This window comes from Glossina fuscipes, unplaced genomic scaffold (assembly GCF_014805625.2).
Source record: "Glossina fuscipes isolate IAEA_lab_2018 unplaced genomic scaffold, Yale_Gfus_2 26, whole genome shotgun sequence".
Taxonomy (NCBI): domain Eukaryota; kingdom Metazoa; phylum Arthropoda; class Insecta; order Diptera; family Glossinidae; genus Glossina; species Glossina fuscipes.
In genome coordinates, this window is record NW_023998421.1 from 7678805 (window position 1) to 7691126 (window position 12322).

The following is a 12322-nucleotide window of genomic DNA, read 5'->3' on the forward strand; positions in this document are numbered from 1 at the left end:
AAAACTTCCAACAGCTCTCAAGTCGCTACAGGAACGATTGATATATTTTTAGTTGCTTTACCTGTTCTTGGAAATTACTTGAAGAACAAAATAAAAAAAATAAAACTGTGCAACCTTTTCCCTCCAAGCATTTATTTATATAACCAACGAGCCACAAGTTTTCATAAACTAACTAAAAGCGCTATCGTGCGCAATGGTCTTTCATTAGATACCCTACATCATTTTGCAGGTATTCATGTAATGAATTTCCACAATGAGGCGTGACATAACGCCTATCTCAATCTTAGAGCAGGTGCTTCATCGATATTAATATTTTTTAATAACCAAGAACACATTTTATACGATACGAGGTAAGTTTTTTAAGGACAAAACAGAACGTGTCAAACTTTCCGAAATGATGGGAAAATATATACGATCCAGGCCAGGACATAACAAATCAATAAATATAGTTCTAGACAACATATAAATATCACCACTATTATGATATTGTCCTCGCCTCCCGACAAAATCGGTCAAAGTTTCGTGATATTCCGTGTATTATTTTACAATTTACAAATTATATATGCACCAACGTGTTCATTAACCGATAGGATACTTTGCTAAGAGAACAAACGCAAAGATATATTTAGACTGAACGCCATTGTAAACTTTTGGGAAAATCAATTGTTTTCTCAGCACAGATGCTCTCCCACAGAATCAAGGGTGGTATAAGGAAGTAATTGTAGGCGTGGAAAAATGTAAAATGACCCGAAAATTTGATTGTTGAAACATGGTTGTATAGCAGCATTGTATGGGCGCTTGAAATTTTAATCGAGTTTTTCTTGTGACAGCACACAACATAACTCCAATCATTTTCATTCTTTTCATTCGTTCACGTTATTTATTAAGAAAAGATTGCTTTTTTTAACGACCGCCAATTAAGTAAAAATCAATAATTTAAAAATTCCCCGCATATTTCACTGCATATAGGTATGTAAATTAAACACTTTTGTTTTATTCAAATTTTCGCGCTAAGCAGAATGAATACATTTGCATTGTGCATTATGCGAAATAAGACTTTTTTTTATATGGATTGTGCTCCAGCAGTATAATGTTGTAAGTTACACGTTCAACTGTATACAAGCACATACAATCATACCACATAATGACATAGGAATGCAGGCTGCACGATGCAAATGCGTTTTCATTATGTTCATCGGTTAACTGAATATTTTTCTTTCAATTTTAATCAGTAACTGATTTTCACGGATAGGTGAAATGTGCGAATGAAAGAAAGCAACTACGATATGTCCTTTATATAATGACAGATATGGACAGTCTCGGTTTTAAGTCAACAAAATCTACTTTGTCCTTATATAAAAGGCAGAGTGCGCATATATTCCTGCTCAGGATAGGATCATGGACTAGTTTAACTGCATGCTGCATGTAGTAGTTAGCTAACTTTTCTTTTTTCGGCCTTAATATAAATTTTTATTCTTAGTTCAATTCGATGGGTCATCTTTGCTAATAAGCACCGAATGCTTTCAATAACGCATCGACGACAGTCAAAAAATTGAAACCTTGCGATCTAATTTTTTTTCCTTTTTTTTTTGAAATAATGCAGTGTCGACTCTATGCGCTGACATAGTTAGTGCAACCAAACAATGCAAAGTCGGCACATGGTCGGCATAGAAGCTCGAAGGGTTAAACAACCTCGAAAAGGATTTGAATCTATTTCTCATAATAACTTGTCACTCATGGCAGATATTCATCTGATATCTAGATGAAAACCCTTACCGAAGCCATGATAACATTCGTTGCACAGCTTTTTCTCATATTAATCTGTATTCATCTTATTGGTATTAACCCTAGAATAAATATAGATTTCTTTCGCACTTTTGCATACATAAAAATGGATCAAGTAAATGAACTGAAAAACTAAATTAAATAACAAGAAAAAATTTCTTTCAAATCGGGCAAATTATGTTTTATTTTTTTATTTTTTTATCTGCCTTCTTTCTACTCTATTACTATTGTCATCGCTGTTGGTACTTGTTATTCCACGTTCCATGTTTAACAATCATCGTACGTGTATAGCGTAGTGTATGTTTAAACTCATAATATAAAAACTCTACATAAAATTTTATTTGCAGAAGAAATTAAAAAGAAGAAAAAAGCCTAACACAACTCTTAGTATAAAGCCAACCATAAGAGCCATAAAAAGAGGGGAAAAAAAAGGAAAAATGAAAAAAAAAGAATAAAAATTCCTGCGGCCTTCTTGTCTTTTTTATTATTCTCCTCGTTCGTTACGTGTACAAGGGTCCCATCTGACGCCTTTAAAACACTCTATAAGGTTTTAGTTGATGCCACTTACAACAACAATAGTAGTAAAAAAAAAACAACAACAATAATAACCGTCAAAACAACAGCAACAACAACATTAATGGTACTTAATTTACCGTAGCAAAATGTATTTGTTATGTGCATGTGTGCATTCTCATGCATGTACACATACTCGTACCCGTACTCGTACATTGCTTACGGTTTGATGCTGCTTGTTATTGCTGCTGTTGCCATTTCATTTTGTTAGTTTTATGCTCAATGATTTTTCTAGTTATTTTTGTAGTACAATGCCTTCCTTGCAAGCTTTGCTCTTACTACAGTCAAAACGGAAGTACAGACATATGTTTAAAGGAAGTACGGTGCACGTAAGTAGTAGTCCATATAAAAAAGATGTCATTACATAAAATTTTATTATAACCTGTGGGTAAAGAACGAGATCAAGGCAAAAGGAGAAAGCTTTCGAAAATAAAAATTAAAAAAAAAAAAAAAAAAAAAAGAAATGAAAACCTAAAATGTAAATATGTATCTCCGTGTTTTTGTTTAGCTTTCACGTGAATTCATTCCTTTTAGAAATATCGATATTTTCTAGTTTTCCTTTCCTTTTTGATTGCAGTTTAATTGCAAGAATTTTTTTTCTTCTGTTTCTTTTTTCCTGCACAATATCGATACCACCACCTACATAGTAAAGATTGGCAAGCAAAAGGTATGAAAATTATATTTAAAAAATAATAAATTATTTTAAATCTGTCGACTTTTACCTAACGGTAGATAGGTATTTTTCTTTACTTTTACATTTCGTTTTACTTTATAAAAGTGTTTATTCGAGTCGATTGGAAAATGTCAAAGGTTCTGTAAAAATGAATTAACACTTAAATTTAAAAGCCAAATTCATTCCCATAAGATGTTCTTTGTTAAAAACCCAGAAAAATTAGGAAAAACCTTGAAAAATGATATGTAACTATGAAACCGGAATTCATATGTAGAAAATATACGTATGTGACTGTATATTCTTCCCATCTATGTGAAAACTTGAGAATGCCACGCCAAAAAAAATTGTTGCTGCTTTGAAGCAAACGGGTCATCCAATCATTTTCATAAGAAGCTCATGTCCGAACGATGCAAATATTTAGTGACCGCCAAGTCTGATGAGCAAGGCGAATGGGCCAGCACTTTCCAAGTTTGTACTACTTTTCTTGATATTCTGTTCTGGTCATTTCGTTTTCCATGGCAAACCGTTGAAATCGATTATTTGGTGCGACTAGGATTTAGCAGTGACAGACTTGATCAGCTAACAGCGGACCATTCTACGATGCAAAAAAGACTGTCTTTCATATAGTTCGGGCAAGCAATGCTACCGGCGTATGCTTTTGATTTGATATAAAACTCGATATTTCCGTTGTCCGAAAAAGCATTTTTGCGTTACAATATACATTAGTGTTACGACTGCTTGTTTTTCGCAGATGTTACAACTTTAAAAAAAAAAAACGCAACCTCAGTCACAGCAACTAGGGCCACGTGTGGACGAGTTCCGGTTCTTTATGACAAAAGTTTATGGGTAGCTTATTGTATATATTGCATTAAGAATCGTTCGTTCATACTATATTTATATATAAGTTGTTTGCCAGCTATGACCTCGATTTACTCCACATAGAGACAAACGGCAGGTTTCGGTTCGGTTTGAAACTCAAAATTAAAAACTCAGCAGCTTTGAGATAAATAATTTTGAAAAATGGAAAGATCAATAATTGTGATTGGGTTCTTGTACAGTTGCTGCTGATTTTCAAAGATAACCTCACAAGAATGGCCAAGAGAGTTCGATGATAGTTTCGTTCTTTTTTTTTCTTTTTTTGTAAAACGAGTCGCTAGGGAGATGCCTTTTAATGGTATGACGCGGTAATGGCCGGAAAGAAACGAGAGCGGTCGCAGGTTGGAAGGCAGATGATTAATAAATGCTACGCCTTTATCGACTCAGCCCTCGCTGCTCCTATAACCAAACTTGATCTGCCACTGCACTAGGGATTGAACCCGAGAGCATCGACTTCATAATCACGCTACTTGCCTATACAAAAACAAAATTCACTCACACCAAGTTCCATGCCGATCAAATGCGTATTTCTGCCATTTGCGATGAAAATTGTATGCTTTGTGCGAAAATTTGCCAACTAACATATAAGTTATATAAGTAGTAGACTGTCATGTTGTGTGCAAACAAAGTTCACCTTGATTCTTCAACCATACACTCGATGTATGTAACATTACCTTTCACATATTTTCTTTTGATATATAGAACACACTTAAAAAAGTATCTCATACGCCTATATAAACATTAACGTGCGTGCACATCAATATGAAGACACAGCAGACGTGTTTCGATGATGTATAAGCTATATATATATATATATGTGTATATTTTATACAACAAACTCAAACCGTAGCAAAAATGTTAATATTGTCATTCATGCGAAAAAAACACACTCACAAAGCACAGTTAATGTTCGCTATATAACGCGTGTATGTGTTTTTCTCTTGCAAAACGAAAGAAAATTAAAAAAAAAAGGCTACAGCACAATACTCGACGCGAAATATGTCTTTTTATCTAATGCGACGACAGATTGTATTGTATTGGGAAACTGCAGGAGCTGCACATGTTTTTCAAAAATATTAAGAGCGGACGTGATTTACTCGCGGGATTCGTTTACCCATCTGCCAGCTGAAATCTATTTAGCGGTCTTAAGACTAACGAGACGAAAAAAGTAGGCATTCTTCACTTTCAACCGCTTTAGATCAAGTATGAAAATTGTACGAATCGGTCCAGATATCATTGCCACCAAGTTAGTCGTCTAATGCTTAGTGTGATTAATCTCTATATAAATATTCCCATCATTTCAGATTAAATCAAAGAAAATAGTTTACTCATCGAGTGCGTGATCTTAAATGCGGGTATATATGTTATATAATCATAATACCATAAATATGAATGCTCTGTAAGCGGTGATACGTGTTATATTGTTATTATGCAATAAAATGTTTTGGTTCAGATCGCATATAATGTTTACAACATATTCATTTATCTTTGGTCCATAAAACAATTTCCTCCAATTTTCTTCCGGCCGGAGATATGATTGACGGCCATAAATTATCTAGGACTAACGAGAGTGCTGTCATTTTAAAAACATTTTATATATCTACGAACAAATATTGGATTTATTAAGTTGTTTGCAACATATGCACTCCATAATGTTCGTCCCTCGCTGCCGTTAGATTTCTCTGCCTAAGGTGAAATTGGACAAGTAAACGCCGAGATCTCAGAGAAATTTTAAATCAGTTTTGACCATATCGTCCAGTCCGCTTTTCATCCAAACAGGTTGAAATTGAAGGCTGAAAACTATTACGCTTTTCGGGTTATCTTTATTTTTTTATATATACTATATATGACCAAAGGTCTTTATTCTCTGCGGAACATCTTTTCTTGTATCAATCTTCAAAATTTTGAAAACATACACGAAGTTGTGACTGTGTATGTAATGTTTAGTTACGTCAACAGTAGACAAATAACTAAGAACAACGACCAAAAAGTCGGTGTTCGCGAGTTCAAAGCTACATACACTCACTGATTGGATACACTTATAGACCCACTAGGCTGCAGCCACCTCCCTTTATTTTTCTTTACTTTTTCCCCCTTCTGGCCGTCACCGTGCTATACGAACAGTGCACAGTGACCAGTCATAGAAAAACAAAAGGATGTAAGAGTCATGGAAACTTGCCGTGCAAAAATGGCTTTAATTGGCCGCCCTGGCATGCCGACCCGTAATAACAAAATTGTAATTCTTATAAATTACTTTGTCACTTGAAGCTGTTATCTCTAAATATGTAGTTACCACGTAACTCACGAAAATAACATATCAAAAGTAATTAATTTGATATAGAGCTAATGTAACAGTAGTAAGTGCGAATTATTACCCAAATTGTGTTTAAGAGAGTGAGAATTAAAGAATTTAGTAGGATGATATCTAACGACCATAAAAATGTACTTCAGTCTTCATTCTAGAACAATAAAGAAGCAGAAATTGCTAAGATAACACTTGCATTTGACGTCACCCGTTTTTGAACAAAACTGAACTAAGTACTCTGCCATATCTTTATTAAATTAAAAGTCCCCGTTTCATGATGTCATTTTATTTTAGTAAGTATTTAATGTCTATCATATTTTCGGACAAGAAAATAATTAACTAGTAAATGATAAAAGCAAGCCGCATAAAGCAAGAACAGTGATGAGATGAGTAGCATGAGTAGCCCAGTGCATAAAAGAAAGGAGCGAAAGAGAAAAGAAAGATTGATCGATGTCAAGATATATATTCCAAACTGAATATGCCTTTTTAATGTTTTGGACAAAGTCATATAAATCAAAAGGAAGTCTCAGCCTTAGCTGGATGCCACAACCATACATTAGGAACTGTCTTTCAGTAAGGATAAACACTTTTCGCTTATGTTATATAAAGCTTTCGGCCGGCAAGATCTACTGTTTAATTTAGGCAGATAGTTATTATTTTGGAAAACATATCTCACAACTCTAGAAGCATGTTCCCAATTTCGTCCATGGAGGACTGAAGCACGGTGCATTTACATTACGACGGTCTCTAGCGCAAAGATCCTCGCCGAACCTTCATATCTAAGAATCATTTATGTTAATTTAAAATGTCTTGAAAATAATGCATTAACTTGAGTTCGATATGTGTATTCAGGCAAAATAAATATTAAGGACGAAAGAATGTAACATAATAATGTGACAAAATGCGAGAAGACTTGCATGCGGAACTATTTAAAATTCAGTTGCGACGAATAACTTTACTGCTGAAATAGAAATGTAACTCACTTCTTTAATCCATGTGTTAAAATTGCAAATTGTTAAAAAAAAAAAAAAAACACAACACAAATGTTTTTTCATAAATCTACACGTATATCTAGTCTTCCGTATGCTCACATGTCTCTTAAATAATTGCTTTCTGTATCATCGCATGGCTCAATATCTCTCTCTTTAAAAGGACTTTTGAAGCAAAAAATTCTCTTTACTCTCTCTCTCTCTCTCTTCTCTGTAAAATGTCATTAAAAAGAAGACAACATTTCTCTCTGTAAGCAAAATATTATTACTATCAATGTCTTCTATAACCATAAACGCAGCACAATTTTTGTTGAGCTTCAAACCATTCTTTGATGCTGTTACAACATTTTGAAAGAGTTTTATTTTTTTTTTTCTTAATGGTTCACAGCACAACGAATGCATCAAACTTAAGCATGTTATGGCAAATGTTAGTGGAACATCAAAATAAGATATGTTTTGGTAAAATTCTTTATTATTAGTTGACTTCTTTTATTGGCATTTTCATTGCATGACTAAATTTCAGTTGTTGTTGGACAGTGAGAGTGTTAAGTTATTCGAAGAACTATGCGGGCAAATATAAGCGAAGGAGAAGAAGAAGAAGAAAAAGAAAAAAAGAAATAAAAAAGGTGGATGTATTGAACACTATAGAACAAAGTGCACCCACGCGCATCTACGTTGAAGCAAAAAAAAAAAGTCTCTAATGAAATGTTTATTTGTAAGAGAACGCTTGTAAATGTTTTACCGTGTGCCGGTGTGTATGTATTAAGTTGTATTGTTTTTGTTAACCAGCAACACAGACAATATTTCGATGTTTTCGTTCTTTTTTCACATAAACCCATCATTCAATAAAGAGGGTAAGAGAGAGAGAGAGAGAGAGAGGGATAGAGAGAGTACGTGAATCTTATCCAACTAAATTTTTATTTTCATTTAACATACCTATGCTATGGGTGTTTTATAGCATTAGCTTTGCCGATGTACACTGTTGCAGTTTTTCTAAACGATTGAGGGTTGAATAGTAACATAAACGGCCCTGTATGTTTGTGTGCGTACGGGTTTTGCGGTTTACTTAAAGCAATTGCTGAGCTTTAACAAAGCAAGTGTGTATGTTTGTATGTGTGTGTGTGTGTGTGTATATATATTGGTTTGGGATTTAAAGCGTACATATAAGCAGGTATTAGAATCCTCTTAGAGGTTATTGTCTTTGTGTATTTTTATTGTTTTTGTGGTTTATAACGTCACTTCTTTTTTTTTTTTTTCATTTTTCTCTACATACATATACTTACACAGATATATAGAGACAATACATATACATGTGCAAACGTCTAAACGTGGTTTGTTTCTATGTGCCTTCCTCTTTTGTGTTGGTTTACGTACGTGTGCGCGCGTGTGCGTGTATATGTTTAAGTGTTTTTTAACTTAAGTGTCACGAAGCAGCACAAGTTCTATGAGGCTGTTAATAATCTGGTTTTATTTGCCCACATATTTACCTTTTTGTATTTGTATTTGTATATGTGTAGTAGTATTCCGGTTTTTATTTTTCCTTTAAGGTTTTACAACTAAATGCATCATCCTGCATATGTGTATGTGTGTGCGAAATTTATGCGATATGCATTATAATAATAATAAAGCTAATCGTGGTTTAATGAGATTTTTATGTTCCCTTGAATAAACAATGATTGCAGAATTACTTTTTATTTATTAAAAAGAAAAAACAAAAAAAACTTTATGTTAAATAATCATTATTATTATTATTATGTATTATTTTAAATTTAATTCGGTTATTATTTTATTCTAATTATATCTTGTTATTATTTATTCTTTCTTGCAGCTTACACATGAGACCAATAAACTAAGCTATGTAAGTACGTACATCAGGCACAATGTTTTGAAAGATTTTCTATCAATTTTTTAAGAATATATCTGTTGAGCAAACAACAGATATATATAGAAATTTTAAATTATTCTTCTCTAAACAATTTTTATAATATAAAGTTAATTGCAACCAAAAAACAAAAAAATTCCCAACGCTTTATTAAATGCTGGACGCGTTGCACTGAACTCTCACCTGAAAAAAATATTGCAAATGCTTTACTTATTTTCATGATTGCCTCAGTTCTAGGGCAATGGAAGTCTCACAAATCTATGTTTAGCCAGTAATTAACGTGTCAACCTTTGAGTTTGCACATAAGGCCAGAGGAACGTATCGACAAACTTATCTCTAAAGCAAACAAGAAGATGTTGTTAATATGTCCTCATCTTTCGCTGATATAATACACGTCATATCACAAAAGAAAGTAATGAACCGAGAAATGTAATCAATTGCAAGTGTTTTTATAGACTACAAAATAGTAGTAACTAACAGTAACGGAGTATCGACTCCTGATGAGTTGTTGCTCCGTTATTAGTCGTCTACTAATGATATACAAGCGCAAACTTCAAAAGCAAGTGGAATGTCTTCAATTGAAGGGGGGCGCATCAAAGAGCTGATTGTGCCGTACGTGCAGAAAATAAATAAAAGAAATCAAACGAGGTGCATAGTCATAAGGACGACATGTTTCTACCCTTCGTCCTGACACAAAGCGCATCTCATTTAATTGCATTATATTTAATTGTAATTATGTTTATGACGTCGAACAAGGATAATTACAAAAAATTATCTGAACGGTGATGGGGGCTTAAAATTCGTTCAACCCCTTTTCCAATCCTAATTTATGGCAGCCGCAGTATTGTTAAGGGATTTCGTTCAACATGCTTTTAGGTTCGGACAACCCCGTAACAATCTAAGCTGAAGGAAATTGCCGCTTATTCGGTCTTGTCATATCGTAAGCGATCTAGAGGATCTTTTCTCAAAGATGGCAAAGAGGCCGATCTGCCTTTTTCATCGAAAGATAGGATTTTTCACCACAGCACATATTATCATTATAGGCCTCGTTTGGAGGATATATATGCAATAAATATTAGTATAAGTTATTGAGGCCATAGATATAAATTCTAGGGCCAAAGTAGGATGAGCATCGGCAACTAAAACTATCGGATCTTTTTTTTTTTTTAAGGAAGATAGACCAAACGATTGGCCTAGTCATTTTAATAAGGCCGAAGTTATTGTGGATGCTCTACAGGTATTTTCAAGAAAAGAGGCAGCGTTCGTACTTAGATCAAATAAAGTCAGATTTTAACAAAATATTGCGGCCCACAAGAAACCAGACGGACAGACAAAGTTAGATCGATTTAGAAAATGTTTCTGATCGATGCTCCACACACATCCGTATAAACTTAATAAACGCTTGTGCCATAAGCGACTTAGGGTATAAAGAGACTGGCAAAAGCTGACGTAAAAAGTAACAACAAATTGAAAATTTGTAAATATAGCTGTCAGTAACACACGAGCTATTGCTGATATCGATTTAAAATGTAATGACACGCCCACCTTTAATGGCTTTTTAATAGAGGTCAGCTTGTAATTCTCTTACATATTCACCTTATCGTCATAGTATGCCTACAGTTTACAATCATTTTTATTTCCCAAGGGTGTTAATCAAACGAGAGCAATTTTCTTCAAATTTAAGGGTACATCGATTGGCACAGCTTTCGATTGTCAAAAGCAATCTTTTCATTAATAAAACACTCGAAGTGATGTGCAATTAAGAAACATCGAAATGTTCTCAGGCATATAATCGATCAAAGCTAATGTTTTTTGAAATCGTAAATTTCCAAAAAACTCGTTTAATTTTTTTTTAAGTTTCCTACATAATGAAACGTTTAGTTGCAATGATAACGAAAACGTAAATGATGTAAGCTACTCCCAAACTTGAAAGAAAAGAAAACAGTAGGACATTAAAAAAAGCATAAAATGGATTTTAACTTTTATGCACATACATATAAAAAGAGTGAAATAAAAATTGACTTAACTTGCCTGATGACACGTAGTTCGGTTGGTCTGCATATTTACTCATTGATGGTTGTTGATGGTATAAGTAAACCGGAAAAGGAAACGGATGTATGCAGGAAATATACTTTGTGTGTGCGTGGAATGTGCACAGTGCAAAATAAAGCAAACGTAACCTTCACTTTATGTTTCATTTTAATGTAACTAATAAAAATGCCAGCAACGTGAAAGGGAGCCTCTCCGCACTTGTTACTATACTTTTAATAACTTCGTTAATATTTCGTAAGTAAATAATAGAAATTTAATAGCAAAAATTAGAGCCTTTTTTTTTTTGTTTTCGATTTTATGAAACATTAAAAAAGTTGAATATTATCCGCAGACCGGATGCAGGTTAAGTTCAGATTACAATCACGGGCGTTACAGACTCATTTACAAACAGTAGACTCGTTGCGAACAGTTTGCTTTGTTAGAAACAAAGTAGAATGGCATGGTGTTAGGAAAGTTGCCCGCTACAATCCTGTTACAATTTTACTTACGACTTGAATGGGAATTGAAAAGAACAACTTGCATGGTGTGAATGATGCGTTGCTTGAATGCTTTTGAAGAATCTAGAAACTAGAAAAATGGAGTCTTTATTTCTCCATCCTGATAAAACACAAATTTCAAGGATCAAGTTAGAAAATGGACAAAATCCGCCTTTGATAAATAAAAAAATGTAGGAAAGACGAAATTTCAAAATAATATTTTAAGATACGTAACCGTTCTAGAGTTCATCGTGGAATTTGGTGCAACAACAGTGTAGACCGTACTTCTGAAACATATACAATTAGAAAAAAATCGTACGTTTGCTAAATGCAACGCACATGAAGCCAAGGCTTTTTTTACAGGAGTAAGCGTTCCATATTGAAATCTTAATCACTATAAAATAACTCCTGAATTTAGTCAAGTTTAAAAATTAATGCACAAAGATGAAAATTGCCGCATAAATAAATCAGATTGAAATGAATAGCACTGGAAATGAATTTTTTCTGCACAAAACGAGTTTACCTAAAGCAAAAGAAAGCTATGAAAAGAGCTTTAGAAGCTAGAAGATAGCGCCTTGTATTAATAAAATGACGCCCAATTTATGTTAAAGCTTTCTTCGAATTCGGTTGAAAAATAATCGCATAATGTTTAGACTTTTTTGTTGTGTATAAACAATCGCTTAGGTGATGTCTCTTTATTCGTATGTTTTG

General features: G+C 33.6%; 1 protein-coding gene across 10 annotated transcripts in view; it reads left to right on the plus strand.

Moving 5' to 3' along the window:
* The window catches only part of LOC119635261 (homeobox protein 5-like), a 69568-nt gene that overhangs the window by 41127 nt on the left and 16119 nt on the right, over positions 1-12322 (plus strand). For 4 of the 10 annotated variants that reach the window (XM_038029955.1, XM_038029964.1, XM_038029963.1 and 1 more), the window contains exon 3: positions 9030-9059. The gene's annotated coding sequence lies outside the window, so the exon portion shown is untranslated. Of the gene's footprint in view, positions 1-2061; positions 3026-7444; positions 8056-9029; positions 9064-12322 lie in introns of those variants that run through there. The other 6 variants (XM_038029958.1, XM_038029962.1, XM_038029961.1 and 3 more) reach the window with 5 other exon arrangements.